Below are 18,580 nucleotides of genomic sequence, written 5' to 3'. Positions count from 1 at the left end.
CCGCAGCGTCAGCTCTCCTGGCTGCTGAACGGGGGGCCTCTCTCAACACAGTCCCAGTCTCCCCAAGCCCCCTGGCCAGCTGAGCTCTCCCCAGGCGTGTTCCCCACTGCACAGGGACCAGGCGGGAGAAGGCTTGCAGGGCCAGAGAAGACGAGATGAGGATTAAGTAGCAGCTGCTCTCCGCCTCTTTAAGGAAAAGAGAAGGAGTACAGGAAGGTGGTCCTGGTGCCGCGCTTCTCCTGCCAGCCCCTTCCGTCCTCCTGCCGTCCAGGGCAACTCCATTCCCCAATGCCGCCCTGAGCCCCACACGCCCCAGCCCTTCCTCCCAGGGGCCACAGGCCTCCAGGGCCCCATTTCTTCCTTGCATTTCCCTTAGCTGGAGGGCTCTCCCGTTAACTGGCCAGGCGCACGTCAGGGAAAACCATGAAAGACTTCGAAATGGGCAGAAAAGATTCACGGACGTGCTGTCTGGCACATCTTTTGGGGTTATTTTCGCCTTGCATAGTTTTTGAGCTATTCTGCCGCTCTGCAAGTTGTAGAAAACCCCCAATAAAGCATAATGATTCTTGTCCGCAGAAACGCAAGCGACATGTCCGGCGGAACGCTCTCGACTCTGCCCCTTGGATCGTGGCCAGTTCTGCGAGTTTGGAAACGCGCTCCCGCATTCCTGCCTGCCATGGACGTGAGGCTCCTGGAACCAGTTGTAACACCGTCCTGACATCTTCATTCATTAACGAGCTAGATAAAATCTTTGACACGTCTTCATTTTGCGTTTGCACAGAGTCATGAGCTCAGCTTTTATCAAAACTGTCCTTGAACAAGCGTGGGTCTCTAAGCCGTGGAAGTTCAAACTCTGTGGGCGTGATTTGGAGGGTGGGACACATAAGGGCGTCTGCCCTGGAAAGGAGTGTCTGTCCCGGTATCCCTCCTCAGGCCGCGGTCCCCCAAGCCCTCTCTGGTCCTGCCCATTTTACTTTGTGGCTGACTCAGAAGTGCCCCAGGGCTCTGCCTTTAAGAACTGGGCCAAGACTACCCCCCACCCCATCTCTGCAGTTGCTGAGTGACACTTAGGCCCCCACTGCTGCTGTGGCTAAGACCACCTTTCCCCTGAAATGACTCCTGGCACTTACTGTGTACGTGGCTTATGGGATGGTGTCTCCTTGAGGGCCAGGCCTGTGGCATGTGTGTGTCGGGCGGTGTGCTGGACACTCCCTCATGATCAACGTCATTACTTGGAGACGCTGGGTGCTCCCAGCAGGACCACGCAGGAGACAGGAAGGCTCCTGGTCCTAGTTACGCCAAAAAGTGGGTGTCACAGGGAGATCTCTGGCCTCAGTGTTAAGACAGCGCTCGAGACTTGTTTGACAAAAATGTTCGGATCATGGCGGAAATAAAGTGAAGGGCCCAGTGTGGATGAGAATGTGGATTGAAACCCTCATACACGGCTGTGAACGTAAAATGGTGCAGCTGCTTTGGAAAACTGCAGTCTGCCACTTCCTCAAACGATTAAACATAGAATTACTATTTGACCAACAATTCTACTCCCAAGGGAAATGAAAATATTATTGTCAAACAAAAACTAGTCCACAGATGTTTATAGCAGCGTTATTCACAATAGGCCAAAGGTGGAAACAGCACAATGTCCATCAACCAACGAATGGATAAACACAATGTAGTCTACCCATACACTGGAATATTACTCAGTCAAGGAAAATAAGGAAGCACTGATGCACGCTACGACCTAGATGAACCTTGAAAACATTAGGCTCAGTGAAGAGCCAGACACAAAAGGCCACATAGCGTATGAACCCATTTATATGAAATGTCCAGAACAGGCAAATCCACAGAGACAGAAAGTAGATTAGTGGTTACCATGGACTAAGGAGGGGACAGGGATGAGGGATAGAGCAGTGACAGCTAAAGGGTACAAGGCTTCTTTTTGGGGAAATGAAAATGCTCTAAAGTTGACTGTGCTGATGATTGCAGAAATCTGTGAATCAGCCACAATCCACTGAACTGTGAAATGTCAAGGGGCGAGTGGCACGGTTCACTAGTTTGCTGGGCTTTCGTAACCAAATGCCTCAGCCTGGGTGGATGAAACACCGCTCTGGAGGCTGCAGCCGAGATGCAGGTGCGGGCAGGCCGGTCTCTCGCCAGGCCTCTCTCCTCGGCTCACAGCTGCCGCCTCCTCGCCGTGTCCTCCGTCTGCGCACACGCAGCCCTGTTGTCTCTCTGTGTGCCCGAATTTCCTCTTCTCAGTAAAGACACCAGTCGTGTTGCGCGAGGGCCACCCTCATGGCCGCATTTTCACCTCCTCACCTCTTTAAAGGTCCTCCCCCCAAATGCAGTGCGTTCCCAGGCACTTAGGGTTAGGGCTTCAGCATACGGATTCGGGCACGGAACTCAGCCCACGACGCATGTGTGCCTTATGTCTCAATAAAGCTGTTTCTAAACAGCAACAAAGAGTGAAGGATCCCTACAGCCTTTGCCAAAGAAGGGGGTCAGCCTCGTCTCCACAGGAGGCCACAGTTTAACCTCCTTATTTCTCTGGATGCTGAATCAGAGGGTGACTCTCCCAGCTGCCCACCCTCAAAGCAGGCACAGCCGGCCACAGGCAGAGAGAGAGGCCGGAATCTGACACACAGGTCTTCCCCCCAGCTGACAGGTGGAAATGATGGGGCTGAGGTGTCTCCAGGAGCCACCGCCCCTGGCAAGGTGACAGGTGTCCATGCAAACGTCTGCGGACACTCACTGAGCTCTGCTGTGGGAGGTCCCAGAAGCAGGGCATGGCGTCGGCACGGGCCACCGGCACCCCGCCCTGAGCTCGGGCAGCTCCCTGCCTGGAAGGCTGACCACGTCCCAGGCGTGAGCGTGAGCGAGGAAGCTGGGGTGAGCACACGGCGGAGGGACCTGTCCTCTCCTCTCCCGCGGCCCCCGAGGGCTCCGCAGAGGCCACCAGAGTGCAGAGCAGAGGGGGCTCCCCGGCAGCACGGGGACTCTGAGGCAAGCCCCAGAGGGCTCGGCGCCCTCTCCAAAGGACCCTCATCCACGCCTGCCTGTCGGAGCCTGCAGCCCCGCATGACCGCACAGAGGGCGAGGGCCTCAATTCGGGCTGCCTCTGCTGTACTATGAGTCATTCTCCTTGGCAACACCTCGCCTGGCACCGCCAGAGCCCCCCGGGTGCTACCTAATTAGTGTAAACACAGGAGCGAGCTCACCTGTTAGCAGGCGGCTGCGTTCAATCATTAAAGGTGATGAAAGCCTTCCTGAGAGCTCCTCCGGACGCAGCTCAACTTTCTCCCTGCGAGTCTGGTCTCAGGGCCAAGAGAAGCATAATGAGGTGAGAGTCTGGTGAATTTGGACGGAGGAAGAAAAAGCAACTTTCTCTCCCCTCCAGTGGACTCTGTGGCAATGGCTGGTCAAGAGGAAATCTCGGCCTGGACAGCGGGAGGCAAGAGATGTGGACCCGGTTACATCCGGCTACTGGGTGTCCTGGGAGCCTAGGACTCCTGGCGTGTCCACAGGTCGGCAACCCTGGGCAGACTCTCATCCCGGAGCCTCTAGAACACCAGCCTTGGGGCAGGGCGGGTCCTGGGAGCCAGGAGGCAACTTCTAGGCCCTGCTGCGGCACCGATCAGCTCGGGCCCTCTGGAAAGTCACCGCATTCATTCATCTGATCAACAAACTCTCCAAGATTCCAAACAGAGATTCTCTCTCATCAGCAAATCCTCGTGCTCTGGCCTTCTGCATTTATCCGGAATCCGCCACTTCCTGTCTTCTCCAACCTGTCACTGTGGTCCAGACGTTAGATCACCGTAGACTAACGCAGCCGCCTCCCTGTGCTTGCCCCTAGCCCCCACCCCGACGCGCGCGCACACACACACCCACACACGCAACACATGCACACACGTGCACACACACGCACCCATGCACACACACATACGCACACATGCACACGCACGCATGCACACGCATGCCATGTAGTGTCACACAGCAGCCTCTCCTCGGTTCCATCCCTATCAGAGTAAGAGCCCAAACCCTCACAGCCCCCGTCCCCGACTCCTGCTGGCCTTCCTGTCCTCGGCCACGCCTGGCACGTCCCTGTGGGGCCGTGGCACCTACTCTTCCCCGGGCCTCCCACCACCTTCCCACAGACGATGCTCAGTGTGCCTCCTCCCCTTCTCCGGGGGTCTTCCCCGACCGCATCGTCTACACGGGGGTCAGCAAACGTTCTCTATAAAGGGCCAGATGGCAGGTAGTTTTGGCTTTGTGAGCCACAGTCTCTGCTGCTACTATTCAGCTCGCAAGCAGTCGCAGCACGTCGGGGACAGAGCGTGGCTGTGTTCCGATAAAACTTTATTTATGACCACGGGCTACAGGGAGCCAGCCTCGGCCCATGGCTCGTCTCAAAGAACAAGTCCCGCTGTTCTCTAGTCTCTCCCTCTGCTTGACTTTGCTCGGTGGCACTCCTCACCATGCGACAAAACAGGTGTCTGCCTCCTTCCTCGTTATCTGCTTCCCACACTGGAACGTCGGCACCACCGGCACAAGGACTGGGTCTCCGTTGCTCGTTGCTGTGTCTCCACCTCCTGAAACAGTGCCTGGCACATAGTAGATACTCGATGCACTAAAAATAGCTAAATAAAAAGGTCATAACCTGTGAAAAGTTTAATGAAATCAACAGAAAATCATAGCTAACACATATGTAAATATATATTCATATTACATATACATATTTGTGCATATATTTATAATATGTGCATTATAGCTAGTCTATACGTTTCATGTGTATCATGCATATGTGTATAAATGTGTGTGTTCATGTGGCGCTTACATGCCGAGCCCAGAAGGAAACAGAGCCAAGGAGGGGTGAAGTAGCTTGCTGAAGGTCACAGGGCCAGGAGCGCCATAGCCGGACAAACCCAGTTCCAGAGCCTGTCTCAACCTTTTTCCTGCGAAATGAGGGGTCGGAGTGGATCACAACGTGTACCCGTGCTCCCATCTCGAGCAGCACACGCCCTGCTCAATGACAACACGCTCTCCTGTCCAGTCAGCCTGAATCTGCAGCGAGGCCCACAGGCCGCGATGGCCGATGGGTCACACTTCTCTCTCACTCACCCAGGACAGGCCAGCAGAGCACCCCTATCCCTCACGCGCCCTGGACCCCTGGGGGGGGGGGTGTCTTCTGACACTGCCCAAAGGCCCTGAAAACTCTAAGGATTTCAACTCAGGAACAGAAGAGAGCGCTGGCAACTTTTAAGCAGATTTGCCCCAGAAGTGAAATGGAAGTTTTGATACTAATGATGGTTTGCTACAAAGGGTAGTGAATAAATGTAAGAAGGTGCAGCCCTCCAAAATCCTGGCAAGAACATTGGTTGGTGTCTCCCGGTGACTGTCCTCCCACCTTCCTCCCTCTCTCCTTACCCCGGAGCCAGCCCGAGGTCACCTCCTGTATTCATGCAGCCAGGCTCACGATGCCCTGCCACCTGCCCGTGCTGAGGGCAGATCTCATCAAACGTCAGGGAGACCGTCCACCGGTTTCAACAGAGACTCGGGCTCGGGAATCGCAGGTCTCCGGGTGGGTTTCTCTAACAAGAGTGGAGGAGGGACAGGTAGGGTCAGGAAAGCCCTTAGACCGGCTCCCAGAGGCTCCAGGCTGACGAGAAGTTCCATCCGAGCCTTATTTGGAAGGAAACTCTCCAAGTCCCCGAGCCTCGTGAGTCACCCAACAGGAATGTCTGTGACATTTCATAACAAATAATCATAATTCCTTACCTCTGTGGGCCTCTTAACAGGCTGCCATGTTAGCTCATTTGACCTGCACAAACCTGTGAGTGGGGAGTTCCGATAAGGTGCACGAAGCCCAGACAGTCTCACTCGAGGTCACACTGGGAGGGAGCAGCTGGAAAGAGTGCAGCATCCAGGCTTCCAGCTTCTGACCCTGTTCTGCCCCAGCACGTCCTCCTCACGGGCCAGGCCTCCCATTTCTCTGATGCATAAACCAATGCTAAGGCAGCATACCACTTCAAGATGCGTTGGGTCCCTATTTTGCACAAGAAACTGAACTAGGCATAATGCAGTATATAAGGATGAGTAAGGCACGCACTAGAATCTCCAGGTGGGAAGAGGTCTTACAGGAAAGCCAGTCTGGCCTTCAGGGTGACACACACAATTCCTTTACAACATCCTGTATTGGTCATCTATTGCTGCATAACAATATCACCACAACTTAATGGGTTAAAACAACACCCATTTATTATTTCACATCTCTGTTGTTCCAGAGTCCAGCATGGCTTAGCCGGGTCCTCTGCTTCACGCTCATCTGAAAGCTGCACTTGAGGTCAGGGCTGCGGTCTCATCTGAGGCTCAACTGGGGAAGGGTCCACTTCCAAACTCCCAGAGGTGTTGGCAGAATCCAGTTGTTTGTGGCCTATTGGACTGAGGGCCTCAGTTTCTCGCAGGTCATTGGCCAGAGGTTGCCTTCATCTCCTGGCTATGTGGGCCACCCCAACATGGCCACTTGGTCCCTCAAAGCTAGCGAGAGGGAGAGTCCCTCTGTAAGATAGGTGTCACAAGTTTATGTAATGTAACCACAGAAGTGACATCTCATCGTCTTTGCTCTGTTCCATTGGTTAGAAGCAAGTCACCGGTCCTGCCCACACTAAGGTCCTGAACACCAGCTGGCGGGATCATGGGAATCAGCTTAGAGTCTGTCTGCCACATCTTCTATCTCTCTTCTCTTTCCGAACATCCCCAGAGACAGGTTGCTCGCTAGCTCACAAGGGAGCCCGTTCCATTCTACATCACTTGAATGGTTACGGAGTCTCTCAAACCAGCCTCCCTACGACTTTGACTCCTTGGTCAAGGCCCCGCAGTCTGGAACGGCACAGGGAAAGTCTAACCTGGCAGCGAGTTCCAGGCCCAGCAACACGTGCTGACAGAACACACATTCATTCGGCAGCGGCTGCCTCCGCAGCTCGCTGGCCGGTGTCTGGGGCAGAGGTAGCTTTGCGTGGGAGCTGACTCACCCAGGGGTCTTGGAGGACACAGTCTCCCTGAGGGTCCTCCTGAACTTGGCACTTTAAGAGGATCCAGTGCAATCTTGTCACTAGAAAAAAACATGATTTGCTCAAGGTCACATAGCCGGTAAGTGGCAGAGCCGATATCCAGAGCCAGGCCGCTGTCACCTCGCGTCCCTCTGCCTCTCATCTTTGCACATGACCCACCATGGGCCGAGGACACCAGACAGGCCTGGACCCTGCATCCTGGGAGTTCAAATCCCGAGGCTCTTTCTCCACTTCCCATGGGCTGTCTTGATTCCTGGTCAGGCAAACCAGGTGTGCCTATCACATCCTCCAGGTCAGAAAAGGCTAGGAGGGCCCCAGCGGGCTGTGACAGGGATCCAGGGCCCATCATTGCTTGCTGTGCACCTGCTCCACATTCCAGATGTGGCCTCTCCCACCAGGAACCACCACATCCCAGTGTGCTTCCCGGGGCGTTAGGGGCTCCCCAGAACTGAGAGCATGACCCAGCACAGTCTCCCAGGTGCCCAGGCTCCATTTGCTCTGCAGCTTCTCCAGGGGGTCCCGAGGTGCTTCATCCCTGCCCCCACACATTTCAGCACAGGCTCTGACCCACAGAGGCGCTCAGCTTGTGTTGAGTGTACGACTGAGCAGAAGGGCTCAAGAGCCTGGCTGGGACTCTCAGATGGGAGGCCCTGCCTCCTAACCCCCCAGAGGAGAGGCGGAAAGGGTTCCCAGGAGGCTCCTGATGTGGCTCGTGCCTCAGAGCCATGGGCTGAGGCCACATCTAATGTTTTCTGGAAACTGAGATGCCACGAGGAGAAGCAGGACCGAGCGCCGCCTCCTCCACCGGAAGCCTACCGCCGGTTCCTTCTCCCTGCCCGTGCGTTCCACTCCCTGCCCTGCAAGGGTCCCCGCACAGCAACTTTCTCCTTCTGATCCTGAGCCTTCAACTCCTCCCTTCTGCAGCTAGGCATCGCGATGCTCAATAAATCCTCCTAACTAAATCACGACAATTAGAACTGCCTCCTTCCCCTCCGTGTATTAACAGGCACAAAGCTCTATCATCTAAAAAACATTTTAAAGCTTCAAAAACACACCACACCACGTGGTAGGCTTCAGGTGACTTTTATTTCTGCCTTTGGATTTTGCTTTTCAGACTTCTCTACCGTGAGCGAGTATCAAACACGATTAAAATCACTAACAGCTGACGTTCACTGAGCAGGGACTCTGCTGAGCTTTCCGTGCCCGGTCTCAGTCCATCCCCTCGACGACCCCACGCAGGGTGACCAGTGACTCCAGTTTGTCCAGACCGAGGGGCTTCCCGGGACTGCTAAAACCGGGATGGCCTCGGGCAAGCTAGGGCAGTGGACCCCTTCCAAAGGGGAGGCACTGTTATGTTCCCCATTCTACAGATGAGGAAAATAAGGCTTAAAGAGGCTCAAAACTCGGCCTCAGAACCTGACCCCAAAAATGGGCGAAGAATTTGAATAGACATTTCTCCAGAGAAGATATGCAAATCAACATCATTAATCATCAGGGAAATGCAAATCAAAACCACAATGAGATGCCACTTCACACCCACTAGGATGGCTGTAATTTAAAAATTTAGAAAGAAAGAAAACAACAAGTGCTGGTGAGGATGTGGAGAAATAGGAACCCTCACACATTTCTGGTGGAAATGTAAAATGTCTCAGCCACTGTGGGAAAACTGGTCCATGGTGCCTCAAAACTCAGTCAGAAAATTGCCATATATCCCAGGGTTCCACTCCTAAGTGTATGCCCAAAGGAATTGAAAACAGATACTCAAAAAAGTACCTGGACACACATGTTCACAGCAGCACGATTCACAATAGCCCAAAGGTGGAAACAACCCAAATGTCCACGAGCCAATGAACGGATAAGAAAACTGTGGCCTATCTGTACAATGGAATATTACTCGGCCCTCAAAAAGGAGTGGGGCCCTGACACACGCCACAACACGGATGAACCTTGAAAACATGATGACAAGGGGAAGAAGCTCACCACAAAAGACCACATACTAGATGATGCCATTCATATGAAACATCCAGAATAGGGAAATCTACACTTACAAAAGTAGATTAGTGATTGCCAGGGACTGGGAGGGGTTGGGAGCGACTGCTAATGAGTACAGAGTTTTGTTTTGGGGTCATGAAAACGTTTGGAACTAGACAGAGGCGACAGTTGCACAGCATGGTGAATGCACTAAATGCCACTGAATCGTTCACTTTAAAATGGTTAGTTTCGTGTTATGTGAATCTGACCTAAAACACACACACACACACACAAAGCTGTGCCTCAGGTCACACAGCCAATGGACATGGAGCTGACACTGAACGCAGCCCAGCCAGACCTCTGAGCCTATACCCATCGCCCGCCTGCCCTCACCATGGGACCCCCGCGTGGCCAGCGAGCTGCCCCCTCTTGCCTTCCTCTTTGGACACACTTCTCCAGAACCCCCTCCACGTGCTCACTCCCCATTTGCTCATCACCACAGTCAGGCTGCCACACCTGCCACCCCACCGCGTGAGTCTCCTGTGGCCTGTCATTGGCCATTCCAGGAAACACCATTTGGGAATATCTGCCATTTTTTCGCAAGCTGCCTTTCATAAACTTTTGAAATAAATCTCAGCTGGCTGCCCCCGGGGAGCACAGGACCCATGCCAGATCGCCTCCCAAGATCGCTCTTTGGAACCTCTAAGAGCATCTCTCAGGTCCTGCATTCCAGCTGCTCTCTCCTTGGCCCATGTCGGCCCCCAGCCCCTGCCTGGGCACCCGCTCCTCCTTCTCTTTCCTTCGCTCAGCACAGTCAGGGACTGTCCACGGGCCCCTCCTCTCCGGCGCTGGAGAGTCAGTCGTGTTGCCCACCTGTGCTGTGTGTCAGGGTGAATCGGCAGTCAGACAATAACGGGACCAGCCCCAGAAGGTCAGCTGTAAGAGGTTCTAATCGCGCTTCACTCAAAGCCTCAGCAGCCAGAGAGCTGAATAAAGGGCGAAGCTGGTCTTCGGAGAGGAGCCCCTGCCTTTTCCGCTGGTAAATATAGAACCGAGAAACAGGCGGCAGGGAGAGAATTCACAAGGCTGCGGGTAGACCGACGCTCTCGGTGGAGGAGGTAGGGGACGGGGCTGCTCCTTGGGGGCTCCAGAATTGCATGCAGCAAAGACTCCTGGGTACCCTCAGACAGCGTGGGCTAAGGGCGGACAGGGCACACAGCCACAGTTCCCACCTTTCAGCCACAGGAGCTGGGTCCTCTGGGTCCCTGGCCTCACCTCCATCCAGAGTGTCCTGGCCACAAACACGAGGGGCTTCAAGGAGGAGTAAGATACAGAGCGATGAGGAGGTCAAGGAAGCAGGCGATTGTGATTGTGGATAAAGCCCCTGTGCCCAGGAGTCGCCTGGGGCATTTGAGAAAATGCAGAGTCCTGGGGCCCCAGACCTACCTGAATAGGATGTCCCCTGGGGATGGAACCAGGACTCTGCTTGGAGGTTGAGTCCCTCCCTATCCGGTCTCCAAGGTGGCAGGGCCCCCACACTTTGCTCCCCACTCACTCCTTCTTGCCCACAGTTGTCCTTAAGGAGCCCACTCCCTCCTCAGGGCTCCAGGTGCCTTTTCCTCGGAGACATCGCCGGCTCTGGGGAAGCGCGCCCGGGCCCCAGACCCTCGGCAGGCGGGGACCAGCCCTTCCACCTGCAGTGCATGCGCTGAAGTAGCACCGACAGGTGCCACATCAGCTGGACCACAGACCATGCATAGGACCACTCGACAAGGAATGATGGAGACTTCAAAGTCCACCAGAAGAGGCAGAACACCCGTCACTGTTCCCAGGCAGAGCCATCAGATGTGTGGTGATGGGCTCCAGGGGCGAGCACCAGGCAGGGGCCTCGTGGACAAGTGGCCTCCCCATTGGGTTATGTTTCCTCTTCTGAAGAGTGAGGGTTTGGAAACATGGCGCCCTCTGGGATCCTTCAGGAGCTTCATGCTCCGTGACATTCTACCACCGTCGCCACCTTGCCAAAACGGTGTGGCCTCTGTTCCCTTTTGGGGTGGGCTTCCCAGTGGATCAATGCAAATCCAGAGGGGGCACCCTCAGCTGGACCCCAGCCCCCTTCAGAGGTTCCCATGGAGGCTTCTGTTGGGCACATCAGCTTTTCTAAGGAGGCATTTTATTAAAGTACAGTATAATATGCATAAAAAACTGTCATACTACGTGTCCAACTCCGTGACTTTTCACAAATCGAGCATACCCGTGTGATCAACCCCCAGATCAAGAAGAGGACATTGCCGCCTCCAGAGGTCCCTTCCTGCCACTTCCCATCACTAACCCCCAACCTAGACAACCACTATCTTGACTTCTACATCAGAGAGGGATCTTGCCTCTTTTTTTAACTTCATATAAAAGGAATTATATGATATACATCCTGTCGTGTCCTCTTCTTTCATCCGACACTGTGTCTGTGAGATTCCCCATCTAAGTGTGTGCAGTGGCTCGTTCATTCATGTCGCCGCAGCGTAGTCCATCTTGTGAACAAACCATAACGTACCTGCTCCTCTGTGGGTGGGCATTTGGCTTGTTCTCAGGGTTGGGCTATATGAATACTGCTGTTGCGGACAGTCTTTTTGAGACCATTGGTACACGTTTCTTTGGGGCAGACACCCAGGAAAGGAACTGCAGGGTGGGAGGGCAGGCACACACTCGGCTTTAGTCAAGACCACCAGTTTTCAAAAGTGGTTGTACCAATTTACGCCCCACCACCAGTGTGAGGAGCTCCAGTCGGCCACCCCTTCACCAGCACCACGGAGGTCAGCCTTTTCCATGTGAGCCACTCTGTTCAGTGTGTAACAGTGTCTCATTGTGACTTTAATTTTTATTTTCATGATGATTAATGAAGTTGAGCACCTTTTTATGTTTGTCATCTGTTTTTCCATATCAATTTGTAGAAGTTCTTTATATATTCTGGGCACTAAACATAGATATGATATAGACATAGATTAAACATAGATATGGATATGGATAGAGATGGAGATGGAGGTAGAGGTGGAGATGGTGGAGACGGAGATGACGATGGAGATGACAGAGATGGAGATGACAGAAATGGAGATGAAGGTAGAGATGGAGATGATGGAGATGGAGATGATAGAGATGGAGATGAAGGTAGAGATGGAGATGATGGAGATGGAGATGATAGAGGTGGAGATGAAGGTAGAGATGGAGATGATGGAGATGGAGATGATAGAGGTGGAGATGAAGGTAGAGATGGAGATGACGGAGATGGAGACGGAGATGACAGAGATGGAGATGATAGAGACAGAGATAGAGACGGAGACAGAGATGAAGATGGAGATGACAGAGATGGAGATGATAGAAATGGAGATGAAGGTAGAGATGGAGATGATGGAGATGGAGATGATAGAGATGGAGATGAAGGTAGAGATGGAGATGATGGAGATGGAGATGGAGATGACAGAGATGGAGATGATAGAGATGGAGATGGAGGTAGAGATGGAGATGATGGAAACAGATGGAGACGGAGATGACAGAGATGGAGATGATAGAGATGGAGATGGAGGTAGAGATGGAGATGGAGATGATAGAGATGGAGATGATGGAGACAGAGATAGAGACGGAGATGAGGATGGAGATGGAGATGATGGAGATGGAGATGGAGAGTGAGATGGGGATAGAGACAGAGAGAGATTACAAATGTTCTCTCAAACTCTATCAAGGTGATTTTTCTCCTTTTTACAATGAGTTACACTGATAGATTGCCATTGTTAAAACAACTCTCCGTTCCTAGAAAAAACCCCACTTGGCCATGGTGTATTCACTCTTTCACGCACTGTCGGGTCTGATCTGGGCGAGGTCAGCCTGTAGGTTTCTTGTCCGGAAGCGTGCCTGTAAGTTTTGGCACGGAGGTAGGCTGCCTCATACAGTGAGTGAGGAAGTGTCCCTCTCTCTCTATCCTCTGAGGAGTGAGGGGAAGGCTGGTTGGATGGCACATTAGTTGTTGATCTGGGGAGAGGCCCACAGAAGCCAGGCCCAGGGATTGTACACAGGGGTCCGGGGTCTGTGGCCTCATCAGCCTTTTGAGCATGAGGGAGGGCAACTGGAGGTCTCACCTGACAAACGCCCCTGAAATGGGCTTGAACAGGAGGTGGAGGCTGCTCTCAGGGTCCCTCCAGGGGCTCTGCTCCGCCGTCTCCTCCCTGGCCCTTCTCAGCTTCTCTCCCTTTCTGCTGCCAGTGTCTCTGCCACCCTCCCTGCCTGGCAGGCCTGCTCCCTGCCTGCTCCCTGCAGGCTCCTCTTCCTCTGTCTCCACCTCTCTCTCTCTCTCTCTCTCTCTATCTATCTATCTCTGCCAGGACTGCTCACAGACCCCTCCCCAGTGCTGTGTGTCTGTGTGTGTGTTTGTGTGTGTGGCCAGTGGCAGTGCCCGCTGCTGGGAGATGCTGGATGCTGCTGGATCCAGCCCCGGTCACTCACCTGCTGTGGCCTGGACTCAGGCCTGAGCCTCCCCCAGGCTGTCCCACACCCCCCCGCACCCCCCACCCCCCGCCCCTAGGCTGCTGTCTCCACCTCCTCCATTTTCTGGCTCTGCTGCTGGAGCCGGCAGCCTGCAGTGGCCCTGTGGCGTACGCTTGAACAATCTCTGGAGTGCCATGAAAGATTCATGAGGGCCGAGCGCGAGGATGTGGACCAGCTAGGTAAAGGCTGGCGCTGAGCTCCCGGCTGGTGGGGGCAGGCAGGGAGAGCAGGCCTGGCCATGGGCGGGAAGCTGCAAAAGGCAGCATGGTACTAACTCTGGCCGCAGAGTAGGGGTGCCTCCCCACAGTAGCCCCAAAGTTAGCACATCGTCACCAAGAGAGGATGGGGAGGGGCACCCCGTCGCTGAAAATCAGGCAAGTGTCCCATTTTCAGACAGAACTAAATCATGCATGGTCCTGGCCAGCCTGGAGGGGGTCCCCGGACAGCTGTTCTCTCCATGCCTCTGAAAAGTTAGCGAGCCAGCCTGTGCTGTCCCCTGAACGCCTGCACGTCTGATAAAAATGCAGCTCTGCTTCTCAAGGAGGTGCTGAGGGAAGGAGACGAAGCCAGTGGGTGGGTGGCTGCTCCAGGAATAGGGAGCCTAGAAAAGGGCACGCGTTCCAGAACCTTCCACACCAAGTTCAGTGAGCTGTGATGACAACTGACGGTCCTCGTGGAAGGATCCTCCCACCTCCCCTGGCTTCCTCATCCAGCAAACACTTTCACTCAAGCTCTGGCCTCGGAGCCTCTCCCTGGCTCCTGGCTGGCCCTGCCCGGAGAGCTGAACCTGCAGGCCTGGCTGCTTCCCCAGCCCCCGCAAGACCCCAGGCAAAGAGGCTGGCGAGGAGGAGCATTCCGGCAAGAGGAGCCATGCCTCCCACCAGGGAGGTTTACCCTCCACTTTCACTGGCCCCTGTGGCTGGTCTGAGCCGCAGGCCCCCTGGGGTTCCAGCAGCAGGAGGGAGGGTCCAGCCCCGGGCTGAGGCTATGCCTAACGTTCTCTGGAAACGGAGATGCCATGAGGAGAAGATGGCCCAGGCGCTGCAGCCAAGTCCTATGATGCTCATGGGCACACTTCTTCCCTGTCTAGACCCCACAGCTTTCTCTGGGAAGGGACAGACTGCTCCAGGTGACACGGACCGTCCCTTCCCACCCCGATAGTCCACAACTTAATGGGACCTGGGATAAGTGGAGCCAGCCCTGGAGATCCCCAGGGCCACAGCGGGTGGGTAGGTGTTGCCCATGGGCCCCAGGGCCCCTACAGTCCTGCAGAAGGGTCTCCGTGGGCTTCCCTGAGGCAGGGGCTTCATGCGCTCTCAGCAGAAGCTGAGCTCATCATTATTGTTAATCAGGAGAATAATAGTAATCATCCTAATCATAGCCTGGCTGAGTGGGACGGTGGCTGCCTTAGGGAATCATTAACACTGAGGACAGGAATATTCTTAGAAATAGAGGAGTTCCCCAGGCTCCAGACCGCTGGGGAGTGACCGCGGAGGAAGCAAAGCTTGCACCCTGGGCTGCAGTTGGTGACCGTGGGTTGGCACCCGTGCAGGGAGGCCCTGGGGAGGGCACCACTGAACAGGAGGCCCTCCTGTCCTAGGACTTCCCTCAGGAGCCGGGACCCACCCTGACCAGCACCCTCACTAATAGAAGTCCGCTGTGCCGCAGAGTCCACAAGACCAGCTTACTCCCCGGCACTCCCAGGAGCACGCCTCCTGCTGGCCTCCACCCTGGGCACCTCATTTCAAAAGAGAGAGCAGCAAACTCCGGTTTCCTCCAGTTGGTGGTGGTGAGAGGGAGGGAGGTGAGGACGAGGAGGGAGAGAACAACGGGTAGGAGAGGCCGTGCTGGGCTGACGCAGCTTTGGCTGCAGGGAGTGGACGGGTCTGCGGCGCCCGCAGGACCCGGGCAGATATGTGCCGGCCCTCGGGGAGGGTGAGAAGCCGGCTAGCCAGCGTCAGACATCCAGTGGTGCATTCTCTCCACCTCTCCTCTCGCTTCCTTCTGCCTGGGGGCCCATCCTGCTCCCTGCCACCCGGCCCCCCTGGGGAAACGTGGCTGCCCTCAGCAGCTCTGACCTAGTGGCAGTTTCATAACATCAGCCGCAAATACCCAACAACCTGGGTCCAGTTCACCTCTTGCCCAGGCACCTCTGGCCAAGGGACGAGTCACAGAGTTGACACCAGGTAAGTGAGTGGGCAGTTAAAGGGTTAGCCCCCAGCAGGCAGGTGGGGCCCACACCCCGAAGGTTTCTGCTACATGTCGCATCCTAGGAGGTATGGAAGGAGGAGCTGGTTGCATTTGGCCCAAGAAGCAGAGGGCAGCTTACAGGGGACCGTGGACAGCCCTCAGAAACTTGAAGGGCTGACAGCGGAAGAATGAGGAGATGAATTCTGTGGCCCCAGGACCCTTGAAGAGGCAGGGAGGGGAGGTCATATTGAGGAAACAGGTTTTACCTGATGTCAAGAGCCTTCTAGTAACTAGGCGAGCTGCCTCTCGTGGAAGGGCTGCCTTGGCAAGGAGTGAGTTCTGCATGGCTGCAAATATTCAGGTGGACTCACACACACCTGCCAGAGCCAGTGCAGAGCGAGGTGGAGCACAGCTTCTGCACTGGTCAAGGTTCTCCGGAGAAAATAGGAAGGAGAGAGAGAGAGATTTATTATAAGAAATTGGCTCATGCAATTATGGATACCAAGAAGTCCCACGGTCTGCCTCTGCCATCTGCAAGCTGGAGACCCAGGAAAGCCAGCGCTGTAATTTCCAGTCCTACAGTCCCAGGGCACGGAGGCCACAGCTCAACAGGCAAGCAGAGAGAGAATCGTCCCCTCCTCCACCTTTTGGTTCTATTCAGGCCCTCAACGGATTGGACAAGGCCCACCCACACTGGGAAGGGCGACTTGCTCATGCTAATCTCTCCTGGAAGCACCCTCACAGACACACCCAGGAATAACCTCCAACCAGCTATCTGCCCCCATCCCCACAACCCACCATGGGATCCTGGGCTGTCCTCACAGAGCCTGTGTGACCAGGCCTCTGCTCATGTCTCCAGCTTCCTCACTGCCACTCCCTCCTCTGCGTCCTGCCTCCAGATGCCTGGGACCCCGCCAAGCCACATTCTCTCCCTTCCTGGGCTGGGCACCTGCTGGTCCCTCTGCCTCTCTCCTACGTCCTTCCCTTTTCATGTTAAGCATCGCCTCTTCCAGGGAGCCTCCATGATAGGGTTAGGGATGCCTGTCCCTTATACGGAACCCTCTCAGGGACAACTAACTGCAAACTGTGCGACGTGCATGAAGGAAAAGAACCAGGAGTGAGGGAACACCCAGTGGGGAGTAATCTAGATGGGGCAGGAGGGGCAGCTGGCTCCCCAGAGCATCCGGCTGCTAACATGGCGTCTGGTAAAATCAAACCTGCCTTCTCAATCCTCCTGCATCGAAATGTTTGCATGACCCTGAACTTGTTCAATAAAGGTCCACAAGACCAAAGCCAAACTCCAGCTCAGGAGCAGCTCTGGGAAGGCTGAAACCACCGGGCCAGCCCAACCTACCTCCCCGGCAAAGCCACGCTGCCTCCCGGCAAAGCCAGAGGCAGCCTCTCCCGACTCATGCAGCCGCCAGCCAAGGCACAGCCAGGGCCTCCTCTGCTGCAGCTGCATCACAGGCCGAGCCCGCTGTGCCAGCGGGGAGGGGGAGACGGGGAAGGAGGAGGCCACGAGGGAGGGAGGGAGGGAGGGAGGGAGGGAGGAGGGAGACAGGGAGAGCACTGCTTCTCATTCCCCTGGGAGGCGAGAATGCTGATGTCTGCAGTCAACCCAAATCTAATCCCAGAGGGGAGGCAACGGTTCCCAGGCTTTTGCGTCTTCTGCTTTGGGATCTACAGGAAAGCAGACATTGGAGGAGCGGGTCCACGGTAGAAGCCCCCGCCCCACCACCTCAGCTTTCTGTTCCTGTGAGCAAGGGAGTGACGGGCACAGAAGGCGCACCGGCCACACGGTGGAGCACATCCCAGGGGCTCACAGACCCTCCCACCCCTCCCGTCTCTGTCTTGTCTGCAGTCAACAACTTCCATTTGCTCTCTGCCCACCATCCTGTCTGCGTCTCCTTTTCTTACTGTTGTCTAAGGGGTGGGGAAGCAGGGGTTGATGGCTTTGTTGAGTATAGAATGTAGATCCAGAAGGGATGGCATGTGGCCTGACCCCTGGGGGCTGCACAGTCTCAAGGCAGAGACCAAGATCCACACAGCAAACCTACATGTGTAGACCAAATAAATAACGCCCAGATCAGGGTTATTTTTCAGATGCACGTACGTGCGGTTACAAATAATCAAATACAAATTGATTTTAAACCACTACTGAATTCAAAGTAGCTTTTAGTCATTGTGAGTTTTCTCAACCGATGAATCCTAAAAATTAAAGTACCAGCACGTGAAGAGATGCTCCGAGTTTGACATTAAAATGCAGTTCACGGACTTGAAAGATGGAGAGCCTCAACTCCCTGGCAAAGCCTTCCTTTTTGCTGAAGAAGGTGTGGTTCCAGGAGGTTAAGAGCCTTGGCCAAGGCTACACAGCCTATGAGGATGTTGGTGCCTGGACCAACCCAGGCTCTGACCTCAGGACAAGGCAAGTATTTACTTCCTCTGAGTCTCCTTGCTCTTCTGTAAGGGCATTGTCGAGAAGACACAGTGAGAGGGTCCAGACCCCGTGGTCGACACGTGCCCAACACACAGCAGGCACTCGGTCAGCCATGAAGATCGCCACCATTACTTTACCATTCCTTCTCTTATAGCCTGTGGCCTTGTGCACTCTGTTTGCGTCTAAGCCACTACGACCCTGTGACTTATCTGGCCTCACGTACACATCGGAGTTGGGTAGGCAATGTGGTCGGATAGGACAGTCCCCTTTAGTGCCACCCCATCCTTACCCACAAGTGGGAGTTGAGAAATAAACATCCCTCCGCACAGAGCCCTTGCTGTGAGCTCCCACAGCAACCAGTATTTTTCCACCACAGCGCTGCTCT

General features: G+C 54.8%; 1 long non-coding RNA gene across 3 annotated transcripts; it reads right to left on the bottom strand.

The window, feature by feature from the left end:
• Positions 1-1,797: 1,797 nt before the first annotated feature.
• On the bottom strand, positions 1,798-17,431 carry LOC103554040 (uncharacterized). Of its 3 annotated transcripts, XR_011522864.1 has the most exons (7): positions 17,113-17,380; positions 16,025-16,190; positions 7,029-7,108; positions 5,776-6,043; positions 5,425-5,588; positions 4,835-4,952; positions 1,798-4,637 (listed from the first exon to the last, which is right to left on the bottom strand). It is a non-coding gene; the product is annotated as an uncharacterized lncRNA (long non-coding RNA). The 3 variants fall into 3 exon arrangements; XR_011522863.1 differs by having other exon boundaries at positions 5,776-7,108; positions 17,113-17,431; XR_545615.2 differs by lacking the exons at positions 5,776-6,043; positions 7,029-7,108; positions 16,025-16,190; positions 17,113-17,380 and having other exon boundaries at positions 4,340-4,637; positions 5,425-5,744.
• Between the last annotated feature and the right edge of the window lie 1,149 nt (positions 17,432-18,580).

The sequence above is a fragment of the Equus przewalskii genome, chromosome 10, assembly GCF_037783145.1.
Source record: "Equus przewalskii isolate Varuska chromosome 10, EquPr2, whole genome shotgun sequence".
Classification (NCBI taxonomy): Eukaryota; Metazoa; Chordata; class Mammalia; order Perissodactyla; family Equidae; genus Equus; species Equus przewalskii.
The sequence above is the reverse complement of the archived record's forward strand: the minus strand, read 5'-3'. Positions and strand labels throughout refer to the sequence as shown.